The sequence below is a fragment of the Diorhabda carinulata genome, chromosome 2 (genome assembly GCF_026250575.1).
Source record: "Diorhabda carinulata isolate Delta chromosome 2, icDioCari1.1, whole genome shotgun sequence".
NCBI classification, from domain to species: Eukaryota; Metazoa; Arthropoda; class Insecta; order Coleoptera; family Chrysomelidae; genus Diorhabda; species Diorhabda carinulata.
The window spans coordinates 26,323,446-26,345,166 of record NC_079461.1 but is presented as its reverse complement, the minus strand read 5'-3'; the positions used below and the strand labels follow the sequence as shown (position 1 = coordinate 26,345,166).

The 21,721-nt window shown below is 31.8% G+C and overlaps 1 protein-coding gene and 1 long non-coding RNA gene across 2 annotated transcripts in view; one reads left to right on the top strand and one right to left on the bottom strand.

Moving 5' to 3' along the window:
• The window catches only part of LOC130890733 (uncharacterized), a 76,460-nt gene extending 65,540 nt beyond the window's left edge, over positions 1-10,920 (bottom strand). The window contains exon 1 of the long non-coding RNA XR_009058784.1: positions 10,874-10,920. This is a non-coding gene — a long non-coding RNA (uncharacterized LOC130890733). The remainder of the gene's footprint in view (positions 1-10,873) is intronic.
• Positions 1-21,721, top strand: part of LOC130890732 (5-hydroxytryptamine receptor 2C-like) — a 397,879-nt gene that overhangs the window by 257,710 nt on the left and 118,448 nt on the right. The gene's annotated exons all lie outside the window — the stretch shown is intronic.

Sequence of the window (21,721 nt, the reverse complement as noted above, 5' to 3'; positions counted from 1 at the left end):
CAAATAACGCAACAAAGAAGTAACCAAGTTACTTCAATTCTATAATACAATTATTAACTATTTTTTTCAAGTATTTAGATTCAACCACATTGGTTATTAGCGATGTATTTGATAAAATAATTACAACTTGTTAATTAAAGACGTATTCAACAGATATTATCCACGTCGCAATTCTTTCCTAGTATGGTTTTCCTCAAAAGTAAATGTCTTGCAGTAAGTTCTCAGTCTTGCACACATAGGTTTGTTATTTCTACATAGTAAATATTCGTGCGTAATTTCAGTGTGACCTATTCTTAGTCTAGTTACTATTACTTGTTTTGGGAAATTATTGCATATTCGCTGCCACTGTTCAACACTTTTCTTTATTTGTTTTAGTTATTCAAATGATCTTTGCCACTCAGATTGCCACTGAAGATTAATTTAGTCTTTTGAGTGTTTGTCAGCATCTGTATTTCATTGTATTCCTTGATGACAGGGCGCCCACAAAAATCTGACATCTAAGTTGTTTTGTATTGAATGCAATTGTTTCTGGAATAGTAATTCAAGAGGGTTGTTGCTATAGGGGAGCTCAAGGTATTTAAGGAGTCTGATATAATTACAGTTTTTTGTAGGATCGATGATTGAATTTATACTTAAGCTTGTAGGATAGCAGGGGTAATTTATATTTCAAGGGAGGTTTATGAGAAGTGATATCAGCAGCCTCAAATCCATTGGTGGTTTTGGATGCATCAGTGTATATTTTATGGAAGTTAGAATACATGGAGAGTTTCGAGTGAAACTTCTGATATATTAAGGAAACTAGCGTTTCTGCCTTGTTAAAGATATTAAAACTTGTGTCGATGCTCAGAGTTTTAATCAGTCATGGGGAAGCTATATCAATATTTAATATTAGAATGGGAAGAAACTGCATATCTAGTTGTCTGATATATTCAGAAACTCTCTGATAAAAGGGATAGTCAACTTTTGCTTGATTGGCTATGGTATCCAAACATTTCAGTGTCTGTTTAGCAGAGGCGATGGACCCATGATCGATCCTAGATCTTATGACATGCCTGTAGATTGAGAGTAAAATTTCTTGGTCAGATACCCAGTCTCTGTTTTAGAGAACTTTTAAAAGTCCTTAATGTATTCGTTCCAATTTAATTGCGAGTCGAAATCATTCCCAAATATGTGATTTTCAATACATAACCGAGAGGAATATCATTTAGTTCGAGTAGTGGTTTTTGGTGTACTTCTCTTTTAAAGAACATTATCGCTGCAGGGAAGCAAAAACCGGAGTCTTTGGACAATGTTTCAAGTAAATATTCGCTATTATTTCATTGTCTATGAGTGAAAAGGTATCAAATGATCCACCTTTTTCTCTAAAAAACGTTCTAACCTTTTGTTGGGAAATTTCATATGGAAACAAATAGTTACAGTTATCGATAGAAGCAACCATTTAACTGAATTTGGATGCTTGAGCTTCCTTCTCATCTCTTAATCCAGTCTGTTGTTACTGATACATAACTTTTTGAGAACGCTACATATGATTTTATCATCACCAGTGTTTCTGACTATAGAAACGATAATTTTGTATTTTAAATAGCATTTTCCAAGGTTATCTTTCACAAACTCTTAGAAAAGATAAACCTCCCAATTATTTCTCAGTTTTCAAAATAATTCAAATCGTTTATTCAGATGGAAACTCAAAATCAATATACATTTTCAGTTTCTTTTAGTGCAGTCTTGAATCTTTTTAGTGTACTACATCTGGTAGGATGTTATATAATACAGTCCCTAGTTACAAATAACTTTTCTGTCCCATGTTCTTAATCATAAAGGGTGCAACATTCTTTTGTTTATTCCTAGTTTAATAACGCTTGTAATTTATCTACTTTTAAGTATTAAATTGACTTATAAATAATATATTTGACGGATCTCAAATACTTTAGCTTTGATGAAAAGTTTATCGGAGGGATACCTGTTATTCTTGTTCAAAAGCAATTTCAGAAATTCATTTTGTATTATAGTGTTTTTGAAACACCTCTCCAGCCTATGATTCCATAACTTGAATGTGTTTCCACTAACTTCTGAAAAAGCATAATTCTCGCTTTTATATTCAACAATTCGACATTTTTTCTAAAAACTATAAAGGATGCTCATAATTTTTTTTCTTAAATAGTCTACATCTATCTCAAGGCTGTCGTATGGTTGACGAACTGTTTTTTTGAAATTCATCGATAATAATCTATAGTCGAACCAAGTTTCAATTTCCACAAAATCTCTTTTAAGTTTTAGTTTCACATTTTACCGGTTTGTGTCTTTATACACGACCCCATTATCATCAGCAAAACCAATTATTTGTCCCATTTCCTTCAATAAAAATGTGAATTACAATGGGCCCAAGACCGGCGTTCCTTGAGGCACTCCATATGTCACTTCTTTTGTTAAGCTTATTTCATCTTTTATTTTGACCTATTGATTTTGATTTTTAAGATAAATTCCAAAAAACTTTATGATGGACTTCTTATTCCTAGTGCCTCTAAGGCATTCGTAAAAAGTGTATTGCATCTTGGGTTGACTTATTATTTCTAAATCCGATTTGAGAGTTTGTAAGTAAATTATGTTCTTCCAAAAATTTGTATCCACTATCTTTTCTAATACTTGGCTAGGCTTGTTCTCAGTGAGGTTGGGCGATAATTTACCACGTCATTTCTGACTCCAGATTTAAAAATTTTTATTACAACAATGTTTTTGAATGTTTTTGGAAATTGTCCTGTTTCGAATGAACTGTTGAGTATTACATTGAGTGGATGACTAATCCACTATAATTTTCAGCGTTTCAGAACTAATATTATCACATCCAGGGTTTTTCTTTGATTTCAAGTCGTATATATATTTACGTGGTCGATTAATAGTATGAGCTAAATCTCCTTTCATTCTGGTTTCAGTACCACCTCATTGACTTGTTTCCATAACTTTATCGACGAATTTTTTTTAATTTTCTCCTTTTTATTGTAATAATTTCTTTTTGCGTACTTTATCGATATCTCTGTTCCATTTTTACAGTGCAAATATTCTTTTTTTTTCATATTATTGTTAGGATCTTTTTTCAATTCTACATAAAATTTATTTTTTCTGTGATGTTTTTATCTGTGAAGAACTAATCCATGCTTCACGTTTTTTTTTATTGATACCTTTGAGTAAATTATGGATTGTTGTATTGCTTTCTGTATAATATTTATTGATTGGTTTGTTTTGGTATCAAGATCTGGTTCTAGAAGGATGTCGTTCAATTGGGCTCATATATTTTTTAATAATGTTTGTTATCAATGTATTTCTTATATTCAATATTAAAGTTGGTATAATGTCTTCTCATATTTTCCCTAAGAACGAGGGCAAATGATATAGTTATCAGGAGGATCCTCCTGTAGAGATAAGGCAACGTCTGTTTTTTTATTTTCTGTGCTCTCACTAACAATCTCACTCTATAAAATGTGATTTTCTGGATATTTCGCATCAAACAAAGTACACAATTCAATTTCACCTCGAACTCTATACCCATATTCAAACAATATCAAGCCTATGATGCGCTGTTTTCTAATTTTTTAACAACACCATTTTCATTTAATAAACTAAAAGTGAACTCTTCCATTACACAAATTAATAAACTAGAGGTTTCAATTCAATTTTATGCAGAAATGCAGAAAAATGACTCAAAATATTTACCAATGCAAAAAGTGTAACACATTTTATTTTTTAAACATAAATTTCGACGAATGTTTTTGTTTCGTTCATTTCTCAATTTTAAAAAAGATAAATCAATATTTGGTGTTCAGGTTCTTATATTTTTAATAAAACTCATTCAGAGATGAAAGAAGTTGAAAAGTAAGAATTTTATATGCAACAATTATTATTATAAACGAGGATTGGACCAACAACCAGGCAAAAAGGACACGCATCGAAAAGCCGAAAACCATTTTCATCCGGATGAGTGTCTTTTTCAAATTCTCAATATCTCTGATGAAATACATTTAAGAATGATGAGTTGCTATGTTTTTTCAGTCCTCTTTTATGGAGTTGAGTCCTGGACTTAGGACGAAGATGTGAGTTGAAAATTAGAAGCATTCGAAATCTGAATTTATTGACGAATACCTAAGATTCCCTGGGCCGCCCGGGTCGCAAATTGAGAAGTCCTTAGAAGAAAAAAAAATGATTGGAAGTGATAATAACCATAAAAACTCGCGAACTACACTAAATCTAACCAATTAGTTAAACTTGGTTTCTTTAATCTATCGACCATATTCGACGAATGCCAGATTACTAAAGACCTCCTATCTGTTTACAGACCGCTTTTAAATACTAAAATCCTATTGTACAAAAGGATGTAAATAATTATATGTATTATGGTTAGAGTCACATATAAAATAAAGTACGCAATTCTATACTTTAATGTGTCTAAGGAACACTTGGAGTCAATTAACGATGATATGAGTCTCCATTAGAATCGTGTTCCATAAATCACAATGAATACAATAATCCTTGAGTCAACAGATCGTAAGTGTTCTCGCTAGGAGGTGACTCAATTTACACACAAAAGGTTATATCTCTGTCTGGGTTACATTCGTGCATGGTTTTTAAAATTAAATAATTTTAAATAGGAAATTAATTATGTCAGGCCACTTACAAAACGAATCCAGACACGCATTGATTCAAGTCAAAAAATTTGGAAAAAGAGATCCTAGCTTAAGAACCTGGTTCAAGTATTTCCTCTCAACTCTTTCGGATTGATGCTGAGTTTGCCATGATGATCGTCAACATTCGTCACGGTTAGGCACCACAAAAAGAAGAAGAATATGCAATAAATACGTCCAATGCGTCTGCGTTGTTACTGAATTGATAGTATTAATTTCATTCCACAATTTTACGCCATTTAGTATATAATTATGCTTATGCATTAGCAAGATTTCCGTTGAAAACAGTGACGTGAATGAATAGACATAATAATCAAGTAATTTCAAAGGTTGAAATGAGGCATATTTCGAATAAAATAGAATACTTGTGGAAAAAATCTTGTTTGTAGATCATGGGTAGTGTCGACTAGATTCTCAGTTTGGAAGTACAAAGCTACAAAAATCAGATTTCAGTCTCCAAAGTAGTATTTCGTGCACTAGAAACAGAAATTCTGTGTATAATTTTCAAATTATTTTCTAATGTCGTTCTTTCAAAGGGATGGATTATAAAACCTGAATTTTCTACCTATAAATTTAGTTCAAACTAAGATGGCTGAACAAAGTTACAAAAATCAATTTTCAATCTCTGTAGTAGTATTTCGTTCACAAGAAACTAAAATTTTAATTCTGTTCATATTTCAAATTACTTTCTAATGTCTTTTTTTTTCTATATGTTTTCGAAAGTTTCAAAGGGATAAATAAGTACACCTAAATTTGTCCTAAGTTTGAATTAATTTCAAACTAAGGTGGCAAGTTTTATTATCTACTCTACTATATTTTTGTTGGCAGTTATTTAAAGTCATGGAAGCATGAGCTATTGTTCAATCAACGCCGATTGGCACTCGTGATAAATCAGTGCACAACGTTATGTTTGAAGCGCTCGTTGTTAAAACAAATGGTTTGAAAAATCCGGATATTGAAAAGTATCGGTCAATTAATTATTATGTATATACAATTTAAAACGCTAATATACATGCATATATACATAAAGTATTGCACAGAATTTACGTCACGTCACGTAAGAAAAATCTGAAAAATCGATGAAAAACAAAACTACATAATTAAAAGCACGGAAACTTGAAGTAACCCAGCAAGAATATTCATTGTTATCAATTTTTCAATAAAGCAACTGCTTGTCAGTATCAGACTTACAATTAGCATACCAAAACACTAGGGATTGTAGCTCTAATGATGGTAGGTTACGGCTATAGACCTGAAGAAGCTACTTAATATAACACATTTTGAATAACCTACATTAACCAGAATTGTTGCAAATCATTAGAAAACAGCTCTCACGCAACTATGACCAAAATTTCCACATAACAAAATGTGGTTTGAAGTAATTTTTTTTAAGGAAAAAGGAAAACTGCACCGACAAAAAGTTCCAATCTCGGGAGATGATCTAGACAGATATTTGAATTTTTGTGAAGTCTTCATGAGGTATGACGATGAAAATTCAAATTTTCTCAATAGTTTCGTATTTTTAGATGTTTAGTTTGACTGGTACACATTCAGAACCCCAAGAAAACTAATTTTTGGATAGGAATCATAAGGGAAATATTTATTTATTCCTATAATTTTCGCGGGGATTTAACAGTTGTGTGATATTTAGAACGTCTTTGTATAGCAGTGATTCCAGATCTAGTTACGGCATTTCCTGATCTAAATGATAGGAAAACTTTGGATCCTAGTATTTGGTTTCATCAAAACGGTGCACCACCACATTATGGTCTCAATGTGCGAACCTGATCTTACTCCTTTGATAATTTTCTATGGAGACATTTAAAATTTGGGCTCACTTTAACTGACTAGACATAGAATATATGAAATAACTTGTATAACCCCTCGGATGAAATGTAAAGTGTAAATGAATTGGCTACCTAGGCCACCTGATATTACCCTACTTGATTAGGGGGTTAACAAAGAGTATTGGGGTTAAATATATGAATACATTACTTAGTAGTTTAAAAGCTAACAAGTGAAATGGATTAAAAAAAATTTAAATATAAATAGTGATGTGATATACGGCATGGCATTACAAACAAAAATTTTGTTATTATTAAAAAAAACATTTTGTTAATACATGATTTGACTTTTATTATGTTAAAATATATAATTTGAGAATAACAGAAACTTCAATGTACCTCACTTAAAAGCAAACCATGATGGTTTGCCACTCGGTTAAATCTTAGAAACAATTGAAGGTAGTTTAGTTAGATAGTTTGAGCAAGAATAGGGGAAGACATTACAAAAATAAAAAGTGATGAATATCACATAAGCTGTAAGTAATAATTTTCCTATTTTTCTATATAATATATTCGGGAATAACCAGGGATCGCATGGTACTACATCTGGTGTGTAAGGTCGGGTAGAAGGAACAAAAATACTTTTGGCAACCAAGAAACAAATCGTTGGCCATTTTCTAGTTCTCCTTCCTCACATATTATTTTATAAACGTAACCTTTGTATACTTCGTAGTATACAGTTTCCCTCTTCAATAGGAGAAAGGCGAATCACTGGATTTTTATAAAAACTTCTTGTCCCACAGTCATAGATATAACTTTTTTCACCAACAACAGTTTCAGCAATAAAATCCGGTTTCAAATGAAGACTACTACACATGCAAATTTAGTACTTAACAGTTTCTTTGCAAATCATCAGTTAAAATAGATAGTTATTCACTAAACAAGGTTGTTATCTTTTTGTGTATTTTTATTTGTTTTTTAGTTCAAAGTACGTATTCTCGTACTAAATTGGCTAATTTTTCCTTCTAAATCGTTCATATCCACTTATCAAACACTCTTCCATAATAACATACATAAATTTAAACATTTCGTGAATTTTTCGATATGTTGGCATAATCACTGTTCCACAATATAACTGCGCCCTGTAAAAGTGGTCTTAATAAAAGTGTGTGGATGTAAACATTATGTGATTTTAGGCATCTACATCACTGTGCACGAAACAATCGATTTATCAAAACAACGATTTCCCAATCGAATAATCTTCAAAATCGTGCGATTTAACGCCGTGCCATTTTTTTCTTTGTAGTTTATTGAAATCTCATGTTTACGAGAAAAAACATAAACAGTTCCTGAGCTCAAAGTCGAGATCCAACGAGTCATCGGTAAGATAGGAACACGCTTGTCAGAAAGTTTCGAAAATTCAATCAAAGAAGAAGCAAGAGCCTTTTTACAAGAAAGCTATTTTATAATATCCATTTATAATTTACAGTGCAATGAAAATATCACAAAAAGGGTTTTATTCCGAAATTGAATTTTCGCTACATGATTCATATCATTTCATGTTGTCAAAATTATACAAGTCATTGTCGAAAATTGTTAATGTTTTGAACAAGCGCCTTTAGTACTTTGACAAAGAGAACTTTTCCATTCCTTTTACAATTTATTTCAATAATTGGCTCCATTTTTCCCACACAAAACCAAATGATACATGGTGAAAATATAAAAAATATAAAAACTATTAATTTCATTAAAATTTCTAGTTTCTAAGGAAGCTGATATCGTCACTCATAAAACTAATTTTGAACGTAGGTTTATAACTTGAGTCTATAACCTCAGAGCTAAATCATACCAATAAACTGACGTGATTCTGGTACATTGGAGCTGCCTAGAAATCATGGAAATAATTTAACATAAGTTTTGCTTGTGAATTACCTACACAATTGTGAAACAATAATCACAAAGTATGATGGTATTGTTTTAAATCTATATGATGTGAAAATTCGAGGGAAAATACTGATTTACACTCTAAAAAGCTAATCCTCACATGGCTCAGGATACCGTCGCGAAAATAAATGCAATGAACTACAAATTGTTCCAAATCCACAATATTCTTCGGAACTGGATCCCTCTGATTTCTGACTGTTCATATATGTCAAAACATTCATGCATGAGAAACTACTTCCATGGAACAAAAAGGTGATAGCATCTGTGAGAGTCTACTTCACAACTATGGAGTTAGAACAACACTGAAACAAGTCAGCTAAGTTAAAGGAGAGTATATTATTTAATAATAGAATATCTTTCAATGTATGGATTTTTTAATAAAACAAAATCTATTGCACAACGAATAGTTAGATAGATAAAGAGGTTTGATTCCAACCTGCTAATCTGGACCATACCTGAAACAATTTATTCATGCATTTAAATGATATTTTCTGCGCAATCTCTGACTACGCAAGGTTCTGGTAACAGTACTTGATATCAACGAAGTATCTCAAATACCGTCCCGAAAACGATTCACGATACCTATGTCGGTTCGAACACAAAACAGAATCGTTTGTATAACGGTAAATGTCCAGTTGTAACACGTAATTTCTATTGTACAGAGTCACCACCGTACCAAGGACAGTTTTTATGGGTTGGAATGAACCCAAAGAATGAGATTACGTGATTCGTTTGCCCTAATAATTATATGTTATAGAACGTTATATAATTGCTGCTACTTAAGTTTTGAAATACGCAACACCGATCTGAATATGTCATTGCAATTGAGGCATATTTGTGCATTAGTTCCACTCTTAATACTGAATGAACCTTTAGCTGTGAAAAAGGTTCGTCCGCATAATTTGACAATTACTCTAAAAAAAAACTCGTGTCTTTACGATCGTGATCGTGATCGTGATCGCATGATGATGTATGCATATGAACCCGAAACTAAACAATAATCAACTATGGGGCTTTGCAAGATGAAATGAATCGAGCAAAGCACTTCGAAGCAAGTGGTCGCCTGTTTTTTCGAAACAACTGGACAAATCGCCACCGTTACATAAGAGGAATGTAGAACGGTCAATTCTGAATGGTACACTAGCGGGTGTTTCCCAGAAGTATTAAAAAAAATCAGGAAAACCAATCACAGAAGATAAATTACTATCCATCACCAAAATGCGTGTTCTCACATATCAGTTGAAACAAACGTTTTTGAACGGTGAAAACATCGAATTGAGGGATCTTCCGCCGTACAGTCTTTGTTTGGCACCTAATGATTTCGTTTTACTACCGCAGATCGAAAATAAATTGCGACGTGAACGTTTTTCTACAACTGAAGAAGCAGTTGATACGTAGACGTTTGTATGGTTAGATCGTCGCCTTGTAGTCCAATGTTCGCGGGTTCATATCTAAAGGTGATATCAGACGGTTCATTTCTTATTCATTTCTGTCTTTCATTCAGCATCTTCTATTAAGAATGAAACGTCTATGCATTAAATGAATGAAAAGTGATTAATGAATTTATTAGTGAACCAATACACTCCGAATAAATGAAAAATGAAACGTATGAACACGAAGAGAACGTTCACTCGAGTGATCATTTATCCGATTAAACTGAAAAGTGAACCGTCTGATATCACCTTAACTGAGAAATGTGCATTTCTGCATTTTTCTCAATCATTCATTCGTGAAATTGTTAAATTGATTCCGCTCATTTCACAAACTTATTCACTCGTAAAATGAAACATCACTTTTAACAAATATTATAAATAACTATATCCTAACGAACTATATGGTTAAGTTGGATTTTCTGGAATCGTTGGTGATATTCATACTGATTATACCACCACTACACCGACACTCATGAATACACTGTATGACGCGCCTTTCGATAACCAAGTTATCGTCTTCAGAAACTGAAGGTAAACTGAGTGGGAAGGTGATTTGTTCACGTTCAGTCTTTGAAGACGATCACTTGGTTATCGAAACGAGCGTCAGACAGTACAATTGTAAGTAATTCATTTACAATTGCTACATTCATACCCTTTGTCTACACCACCGCTATTCTGGAAGGTTTTTGAAATGTTGTCTATCGTATACAGCTGGACACTCTATCAAGGTTTTTCCCATAACAGATACTCCTCATTCTCTCTAGCATCCATATTCTAAATATATCACATAACAACGAATGAAAACTTTGCTCAACACAGTATTTTCAAGCTAATTATTAGTAATTCATAATTCCTACATGAAAAACTTTCCTTCATATTTATATACTTATATGTTGACAGGAGTTATATCACTTATTCAATTTATTTAGTACATTTCCAATAAAATTGTATTAATTAATTGTTATTAATCTCTTAACTCATTGTACTTAAATTTCATTCAGCGAAAGCAAAAGCAAGCCAAAGACAAATGTTTACTCACAGTTTTGTACTGCACTGTTGTAATGTGAAGTGAGAATCCAGTGGAACTGTTAAGCTCATAATAATTGTCACGACTTTGCATTTAATTTTCTACTGGCAGATTCTATTTGAATTGGTTGAAGATCTTACAATTCCTATATTCCATAAAAATTTTCTATTAAGAAAATAAACAATTTGCAAATATCATTTTCTCTTTGTAGTCAATTTTGTTTACAAGAAAGGTTTTTCTTAATTATTCAACTAATTTCTAAAGGTGGAGTATATTGATACACTCTGCCTCTTATTTACTTAATCTATTTACACTTCAGACACTTACACTAGACACTATTTATAATAACTCATTATATATAATAATTAACTGTACACTAATTCATTTAAATTCACCGGTTACTATTTACTATTTCGTACACTATGACATTCGAGTATATACTGACTTCTGGCTCCTTATCAAGAAAGTATTTATACTAAAAAGGAATTTCTTAAATAATCCTAGCAGGTATAAAACAAACAACTAAATAAAAAGACCTTCCTAAAAATTAATTATAAAAACAATATGAACAAATAGCCATTGTGATAAAAAAACCGTTGCATTCGCGAAACTTTAGACTTCTATTATAAGCGATTTGGAACGGCTTCAAGATCTATGTCGTGGACGTTCGTAACATTATTTTATTCATGCTGAAATTTTTTGTATTGATCACTTTTTACTGCATTTTCTTAATGCAAGGATATTTTTAATATAAACAACATCACAATTATCATGAAGCAGGCAACATTTTTCTGTGTCCACTGTTTCTGTTTATTGTTTTGTTAATCTAGTTCAGCGTGGGGTCTTAAATTCCATGAACTGATAGCAATACAATGTTATCGGAACTAATGCAATCAATTTAACTTGTGTATATTTCAATTTGGAATTGGATATACGAAATAATAATGGTCTAATTAATCTTATTGTGCAATACACACGTTCACACTCTAAGTTAAAATTCATTGTTAACTTGTATTAGACTAAAATTAGAAATCGATATCTTGTTATTCTTGATTATATTTGTTTGTTTAGCTAAAAATTTATGCGTTACTTAATTCACCATACTATAATAAAAGCTATAACAGCAGAGTGTAACATGTAAGATACCAAAAAAGAAATTCTATTTCATTCATTTACTACCTATAAATGTAAGTTCTCCATTTTATGATATTCGACAAAACGTGTCCATTAAAATGTGAGAGAATTTATTCGTTATCATAAGCACCCAAGTTTAATTCGCTCAGCAATCTATCGAGTGACTTCAAAGTACTCTGAACTTGCAAATCGTGTCCAAATGAAGAGGTTTCGTTGTAACGTATTGCTTTTGCCACTTCAATTTTAAATTCAAGCGGAATATTCTTCTCGAAATGATTGAATTAGGCAGGTTTTGATATAAAATGCTTCGCCGTTATTAAAAAAACGCTTTTGATAAATATTCAGAGCATATACGAAATATTTATAACGTTAAAGGACTGACAGCCGTTGACTATAATAACATAGGTAATAATACCAAACACAAAAATTATGAAGTACATGTCGTAGCTCAACCTACTATTAAATATTAATTTTGTTTCTAATATCGCATTTACTTATACTGCGTTCTTGGTTTGCCCTTCTTCGAGTCATAGTGAAATTAGAAAAGTTGTATAGTTCTTCCAATATCAATTACAGATTGTAAAAACCGGTTCGAAACACTTACCGACAATTTTGTTTTATCTACCATAGGCGTAGATACCTAATTTTATTAATTTATTACTTTTATAAATACTTTTGAGCTTATTTATATCTTACGAGTATGGGAAAAAGTATGCGTTAAAAGACAATCTAGTGTTTATAAATTCGACGGCATTATACTCCTTTATTTGGACAGATGCACTTAATTGTAGTCTTACTAGGAAAAATCATTATTATACCTCGTTAACTTGCTACAACTGAATATTAAATTATAAAACGTAAATAGACGAGTGGAATGAATCTGTTTGTGAGGGAGTTTGGTTTAAACAGGGCACCAGACGTGAGCTGAGCCCTTTTTGTACCCCATTCGTTTTTATTCTCAAAAACGAAATTTCAAAGAAAAAGCTATAAAGGAAAATAAATTCTTTGCAAATAAAACAAAAGGAAAGAAACATTTCAATTCTAAAGTATGGTAGTCAGAATCGTGTGAATGGTAGTAATCATTTGATTTAATTATGACAGTGATACCACATACTCTTCTTCTTTGATAACATGTTCAGCATAGTTTTTCCAAAGCTCTTGAAGATCTGCTGCTAGAACTATCTTTACGAGCTTTAGAACCTCTTTATTCTGTTCTGAAGACTGATTTTACGTTTGCCCATATCAAATATGCAATAGTAAGGAGGTAGGAGCTCATACTGAAAAGAAAATATTTGAAGATTTATATATCCAAAAGAAAATGATTTGATTTTCATTCCAATTTTAAATATGGAGTTTTTGACGGAATTTTGAATTCCCGTAATATTTTTTCATTGTATACAAAATTATTTTGAATACAGTTTCTCATGACGATACTTTTTCTATACTAGAATTTGAATGAAATGAAAATATGGATGCTATGAATGATAAATGAAGAAATCAAGTTTGTTGGTTCAAAAATACATGTTTCACACAAGGCTACGATAACTAAATTTTTATTTCGCTTTTGACGATATTCACAACAAATAGAAATCGATTCGAATGGAATTATTTGTAAAATAAAAGAAATATTTTTTGTTGTATCTGAAATAGTCTTGTAACGTAGGCAATAAAAATGAATAACATCTAATCCAGCAGTTCTAAAGATAAGTCAACAATAAGATGCGAGGACAGTAATTTAAAAGACAAAGTGGAGGTGAATGTGCTCTTTCTACAACAAGAAGTCAAGAATTGAGACAGTTTCAGTAGCAAAGTAGGTAATACACCGATGTGTGAAATCTGGTGATTCTTCCATCGAGGTTTAAAATAAATTAAAGCTAGAGTAGGAATGTATAAGACAATATGGATCAATTATTTGAGAAATTCGGATAGAATAAACACTATTTTACGACTTTCACAGAAAATGAGTAACTCAAAAAGTCGACTTTGATAATTTAATAGTCTAAGAGCTGGTCGCCACTTCGACTAAGGTATTTCGTAAGGCTGAAACTTTTTCTATATATTATTTAATATATTTAAAATGTAAAAATCAACTTCTGGTAGGGTTAGCACGGTTGCAACAATATCCACTGTTTTTTGAATATTGCAAATTTTTTATCTACAAAAATTAATCTTCACAAATCTGGCTTCCGAGTATATTTTTAATTAGACAATTTTGAGTATAAAAAAAAATTCTAGATGATTTGCTCGGTCGCAAGTATCTGAAAATGGATCGTAAGTTGCTAAGACGGTTGGTATGATCGTCCAAATCTAATTCCTAAAGAAAATATCTTGTAAACTCCTTTGTAAAGATAAGCATTTATAATAAAATATCTCTATACAGGTAATTTCATATATATTTTTTTTAATTATAAACGCTCCATTATAAATACGTGATATTACACATAAATGTTCATACACTTCATTCAATTAATATTAAAAATTCCTTACTCGAAGTAGTATTGTCTAATTCATTGAATTTCAACAAAACATTGATGATGGTACAATATTCCCATCTTGCCATTGAAAAGTGTACTTTTCTTCCTCTATTAGCCAACCATAATCGTCTGGCTTGGTTTCAATATTCTAGGACATTTCAGATCGGCATTGCGCCATATATTTGATATATATTGAGTTCGTCGAAGTTGTTACTTTAATTATAATTCACTCGGTGGTAAATTGGATGCATAACAATTGATATATTTTTTAATAAAAGGTTCATTTTCATCATTTGCATTGTATGTTGATATGAATTTGAAGTTTAAATTTGGAAAATGAATTTCTCGATTGCTTTGAATATCTTATCACTACGTCCAGTAATATGAGTGAAATGTTCTTCTCCTCTACAAAATAATGTATTACCTATATGTCAACCTTATGTTCACATAAAAATTCTTTAGCTGGAGGATCGACAGGGTCGGTAGATTTTTGTGATCAAAATACCCGTCTTAGCAACTTTCGATCCATTTTACAGATACTTGCAACCGAGCAAATCATCTGGGAATTTTTTTATACTCAAAATTGTCTTATTAAAAATATACCGTAAGCCAGATTTGTGAACATATATTTTTCTAAATAAAAATTTTGCAATAGTATGCAAAAAATAGTAGATATTGTTGCAACCGCGCTTTTTTACTTTAAATATATTAAATAACATATAAAAAAAGTTTCAGCCTTGTAAAAGTCGAAGAGGCGACCAGCTCTCCGACTATAATAGTTTCGTCACAATAGCTACTGATTATCAAATGTATTCAGTACGGCAGTATTTCCATTAAAACTAATGTATTAATGAACCTTAGTCGAAATATCATTTAATCGTGTCATTTGGAGAAGATTATTCGAAAATAACAGATATATTAATTCTTATTTAGAATGCTACAAGATAAAAATCAATAAAGCGAAGAAATAAACACTATTGCTTGCCTCACGTCCTCTTTATTGTTCTTCCTTGGTTTTTTCTAGACTCTATCGTTTTATTTAGGATTATTATTTCGTAAACATCTAGTAATGTTCCTTAGATAAGATAAGTGTCGGTTCGGGTTGTCTAATGCGCCAGTTTTTTCGCAGTATACCACACTTGCTTTGAGCAGTGTCATATACATAAAGACACTCCAATATAAATAAACTAACCGGAAAAAGCAACGGCACCAAAAGCGTTAAATCTGTAGGTACTTCTCCCAAGGGAGACACAAATGGTCACAGAGAGGTGCCGCCATACAAAAGCGAGTGCGTGCAACAAAGTTGCGGTTTTCAAATCTCTCAATAGCAAATTACCACATGCGCGTTTTCCAATTTTCCATAGCGTTTATCTACTCGTTTGGCTAAAGGCACAACACCACCACCAATGAGAGGTGAAAAATCAGCTCCTTATATATACTCCTACTGAAGAGTAAAAACTGTTTCACTAGCATTTTCTTGTCCTAGATATAATCGGTTGGATAAAGGCACTAAATACTACCACCACTGAGACGTCTCTCAATGGTAGTTTCCTTAAACATGAAATTTTATATTTCAGTGGTTGAAAACAGTCATCACATAAATATAATACATACAAAGTCACAACGGACTCCAATCAAGCGGCCCGGTAAGGTCTTCGGCTTCTACTTCCACTTAACTTCAGATGAACTGGCGTAGAAAAAAATCCTTCAACGGACTCAGTACAACTTCGTGCACTTTCTTTGCTCCGGATCTTGTCTTCAACGTAGGCTCCGTGGTAGACGGGCTGCTGGTCCTTCGAGAAATGACCCTACTGTTTCAAATATTAATACGGCTACCGGTATTTCCCTTCTACCAATCCTCGGGACCTGTAGGGATTCTAATTAGAAAAAATAAATCTACTTTGGTGCTCTTTGGTTGGCCTCTAGCTTCGATGACTCCTTTTCTCATCTCGGTACCATCTCTGTTATTATTTTTTCTCTTTTTCCAGCCGTCGCATTGGCTAAGGTTCCATAAATTTTAGAACGCAGATGAGAAAATAACCCTTTTAAATAGTAGTTTCGGGGTGTAATTATATTTTGAATTTGAACCGGGCTATTTTTCTAATATAAATTCACATTTGAAATTGGTAATATCGATCTCTTAGAATAAACAAAGACAGAAATTCATTTGCGGAAGTCCTTTTAATGGACCTAAGTTCTAGATCTATTTACTCACTTTTTTTTTAAATGTATTTTCTCTTAGTTTAACATGTTTATTTAGTATTATCATGACCTTTCCACATTGCAAATTTGTTTCGTACAGGAATATCTGAAGTTATTTTAAACAAAACGGCACATGACAATGCAATATAATCTAACCTAATGGATTGCTAACAAAAGATGAGTTTGCATTAGAGTTTACATCCATTTCAATACTATTCGTACTGGACCTAAACTCACAACAAGTTTCCGATTTACAACTCGTAAAGAGCAATTTCCTTCAGCAGCAATTTGAGAAAAACAAATTTGGGAATCAAACTTTATAACAACGGATTGAATTCACTCAAAACATCAGATCCTCGTGTCAAATTTTCTGTAATATATCGCTTTCTCAATCTCTTTTTGTTGAACGATCTGGTAGTATCAAGTTCATTTTCAGACGTCTGAATATAGCAGGATAAAGCAGCTATTTGTATTGGAGATAAATCTCCAAATTTGACTTACTTTAACTGGTTATTAACTTCTTAAAAAATTTGATATTTGATAGCACGTTGATGCAGGGAACCAAATACACCTTATGATAACTGTCGAATTATAATCGCATATATTGTAAATTTAGTTCGAAAAATATTGCGAAAAACTAATCGCATTTGCAAAGTAGAAAAATATTGTACAGTGCGAGAAGAAATGTACATGGGCGGAATAATTGTTATAGTAACCATTGTCCTTCCGTCGGATCCAAAGGTTCTATTATATTATTACCTATACGAGGATGGTTCCAAAAGTACTTAGAGATAGCGCTATGCTTGAAAAATACCACTGTATTAGAAAGTGCACAATCTATACAGTATATGTTTGAAGTTTGAAGACGCCATGTTGTTTAGTATGCTACTTCATGCATCCTATTCGGCAGATTTAGCATCCTTGGGTTATTTTCTGTTCCTAGACATGAAACAATGGCTTGGTGATCAAAGATTTTCCAGCAATGAAGGAATATTGTCGGCAGTTAATGTCTATTTTGACGATTCTTATCATAAAAAGGGTATCCAACGTATAGAACATCGTTGGGAAAACTGTATGGAGCTGAAAGGAAACTAATTTGAAAAATAAATACATTTTTTTCTGATACGGGTGATGTTGATGAAGTTAAAAGGAAGGAAGACTCCAACACCTCTGAAAACAACTTCCATAGATCTGACTGTGAAAATAATTTTTTTAGAAAAGCTAACTGTAACACCATCAAACGAAACATACGCTTCAAGACATGTTCGAATAGCTTTCAAATGTTACGGGGTCTGACAAAGATGCCAAAATGTCTTATGAGTGATACAATATCAGAAACTCAATCAATATACCAATAAATATACAGTTCCCACGTGAATGAGATGAAAAATTATAGATGTGGTTAAGCTAAAATCATTTGTGGGACTGCTTAACTTCCTCTACTTTGAGGGCGTATTTCATAGTAACAGGCAAAGATGGTCAGCGACGAGTTATAGGCCTTTCCTTCTATGTTTTTCATTTTTTCATTAGATTGAATACATTGTGTTTGTTCATTTTATGGTAATCTCAAAAATAAAGGGATGTATGGCCTACTCTTTTATGAAAAGTGTGGGAGAAAATGACTGAAAATGCTTCGAGTAGATGGTATACATCAGGTATTTACCTCAAACTAACGAAGTGATATGAGAAATGATGATTATGAAAAGATCATTGCAGTAAAATCACATTTCCTGAAATCCAGAGTCTTTTCTAGACCTTGTAATACATTTTTATCGCGAATTTAATTGGTTCTTTCTTCAATTTTTCATAATTTTATACCAGAGTTAATTTTTGAAGCAGAAAAAATTATATACCTTTCAAATCATAAGTAAACAGCGCTCCATCAAAATTTTTCTTACGTAAATTAATTTACTGATCGCAAAGTTTTGAGAGGTAATATTCTGCGTAAAACTTTATATAGCACTTAACAAGCTTTCACAAGAAGGTTTTTGAAAACGGCATTGTTATATAATATTTTTATGTTTACTTTTGTTTGATAACTTGAACACCTGTAAAATTTTCTCATCGAATAGTTTTATTCAATTTGTACTGATTAGAAGATGAAATTTGAAACAATCTTGGTCATAAAACCATATTTTATGAAATTATACAAAGTGAAGTTCATGTATGGAACACCTAAATTTTCTCCGAAACGGCTTGTACGATTTTTTTAAATTTTTGTACGCAAGGTTGTTGTGATACGGTCGGTATTATGATGGTATTTACTTTGTTGTCAGATCTTTCTTCTTTCCGAAAAAATAATAAACTTTTTTTTTTCAAATTGACCAATTTCTCGTTTTTCGAAATCATTAAGAAATACTTATCATTTTTCATCTGATATTTCATATACCTAAATGCAATAATTTCGTACTACATTTGCGTTATCTCCGCCAAAGTTAAAATAATACATTTGATGTTTCATTAAATTATTATTGTTGAAGTTTATTGAAAGTCACAATGGATTGTTTATCTGAAAAAGAACGAATTGATATTTTAATGATATTAAGATATGGTGATAGTCGTAGAAGTCAACAAGAAACATCTAATATGCTTAATAGTTTATATCCTAACCGAAATACCATAACAAGATCTACAAGTACTATGTAGATTAGATATCCATATCATAACCTAACCGGTGAAATGTGATACATGACAACTGCAATGATAAAAATTGTTAAAATAGTTTATTAGTGAAATAAAATACAGAAATTAATAATATTTAGATCAATACTGAGCTACTTATAACTCCCAATTTTTGTTTTTCAATTATTTTTAGGCTACTAAGGATGTAGTTATTCAAACTTAGGACTCAATTCTACATACAAATAGAATATTCCACATCCAAGTTTACAGTTACAATCGTAGCTTCAGAAACCTAATAATTGCAAAACATTTAAATAAAACGGCAACTCTTAGTTTAAACGCAACAAGGTTAAATCTTTTCTCTTATCACTGTATTTACTCATTTATTTCTTCCATCTACTTCCCACTTAGCTAGTGGAAATATGTACTCGTACTATTGCGGCCTGTATTGGTGTATTAACAGTAGAACAACTATTATGAACGATTTTCAATCCAATTTTCACGTGTTTGTTTGTAGTGAGAGCATGTTGTGACGATAATTTGATCACATCGAGCGCTGTGATCGATTTAGTTGTTAACACCGAAAATCACGTGTGACTAGATGGCGCTGAATTTGGCTTCGACATCGGTGAACAACAATACAATCTGTAAGGGTGTTTTATACTGTTTAGTTTTTTTAAGTGTTTTTAGTGATTTTGGTAGAGTTTTCCTTATTTTTGTAATTTCTGCTATGTCCTGAACGTGTATGTGTTTCAACAAAAAATTGTGCTTAAGAATCGTTCTAAAAATGACGAATTTTAACATCAATATATTGGCGTCAGAAGCATACCACCAAAAGAAAGTGGAGCAGTTTTTAAGGCGAGACTTATAGTATTATATGGCCTAGAAGAAACAAATTCAAAAACCATTAGAAGTTTGTGACTACAGTCGTCAGGTCTAATTTCCCAACCTCCTAAAATAACAATTAATCTGGATGATGTAGTTAAAGATCGAAAATGCATTTGTTAATGTAAATACGGAAGGAAGAAATACTATCCATTTGGTCATAGTTTCATTGAATGACAAATGAATAACAAAAACAGAAGTTATACACAGTTATTGAGAAGAAATAGATATAAATGAGGTGATCAAATTGAGACCATTTCGTTTTTTAACAACAATCCCATCTTTTTCGGAATTCTTGCAACACTTTTCAAAGTATTAGAGAAAACGGTACTTAAATAAACCCACAACAAGCAATCTGATGACATATGACCGGTCATACTTAAGTCTTCAAATGACAGTAGCACCATCGAGTGTGTGCAGGTGTTGCCAATAACTTAACGTAAAATTTAATGTGATTTTCACTTAAGTTTGTTCAATTGCTTGTATATTTAATGATTATTATTGTTTAAAACTTGAGAATATGATAGAGAAAATACTTTGAATGATCGATCGTCCACATTAGTTCACTCATTATAAACATATATTCTCAAGCTTACAAATTATTTTCGAAAACCCAAACTGAGGTTGATGCACAATGTCGCTTTAAAAACCTCATCTCTTCCAATTGCAAATTTGATATGGGACACTGAGTCGCATAATGCTGTTATAACTTTTAAAACATCCATATATCTCAATTTGGCAAATTCAAGTTATCAATATTTAGAAATAGAACAGATTGTGTCTGGTACTCAACAAACTGTTCAAACTATTACTAGACCAACAATCAAAATACGCATCAGAAAGCGTGAGTATTGGAATAGTCGTAGTGTAAACAAAGTGTTCAGCAGAATTATAATCGACGGTTCCAGAAATTTCACTTTAGTTGATTCCGGTACTATATACTGCTTCAACGTATTCAAACATTTTGTACTTGAAGATTGCTCTGTAGATCAAACGGGATGATAATTGTGCTGCCAATAATTCCCGTCCAGGTGCTAAACTTTTTAGGGAACTGAGCCTTACATCATCTTGTGAGGATTTGAAAATTTTTATTATCGACAATTTTGTCTGTTAATGGCGTTCAGTGAAAATATGGCTTCATCTTTTTTTAAAACCTGGAAGTAAGAGAATAAATTCGTAACAAAATATGGATTTAAGTTACATCGGTCGATCATTTAATACTAAATTATGGTGTGGTTAATTTGATAAAAAATATACTATCTACGGAGATAGATTTAAGCAACCACCAACCCAAAAAAAAAAGTAAAATTCAACATTTCTCTAATAAACAAGTAGGCCAAGTAAGAGTGAAAAAAATTATTAGTGGACTAAATGAATACATTTTTAACATGACAAAATCAGGATTTGGTTCTCAAAATTTCCAAAAATATGTGCCTTTTGGCAAACATGCATCCATCAACATAATCAGTGACCTCAAGGAAGTCAAATGATATATGGGTACCTGCTGATATTTTTTTGTGAACCTTATTAAAAAATATTTCAA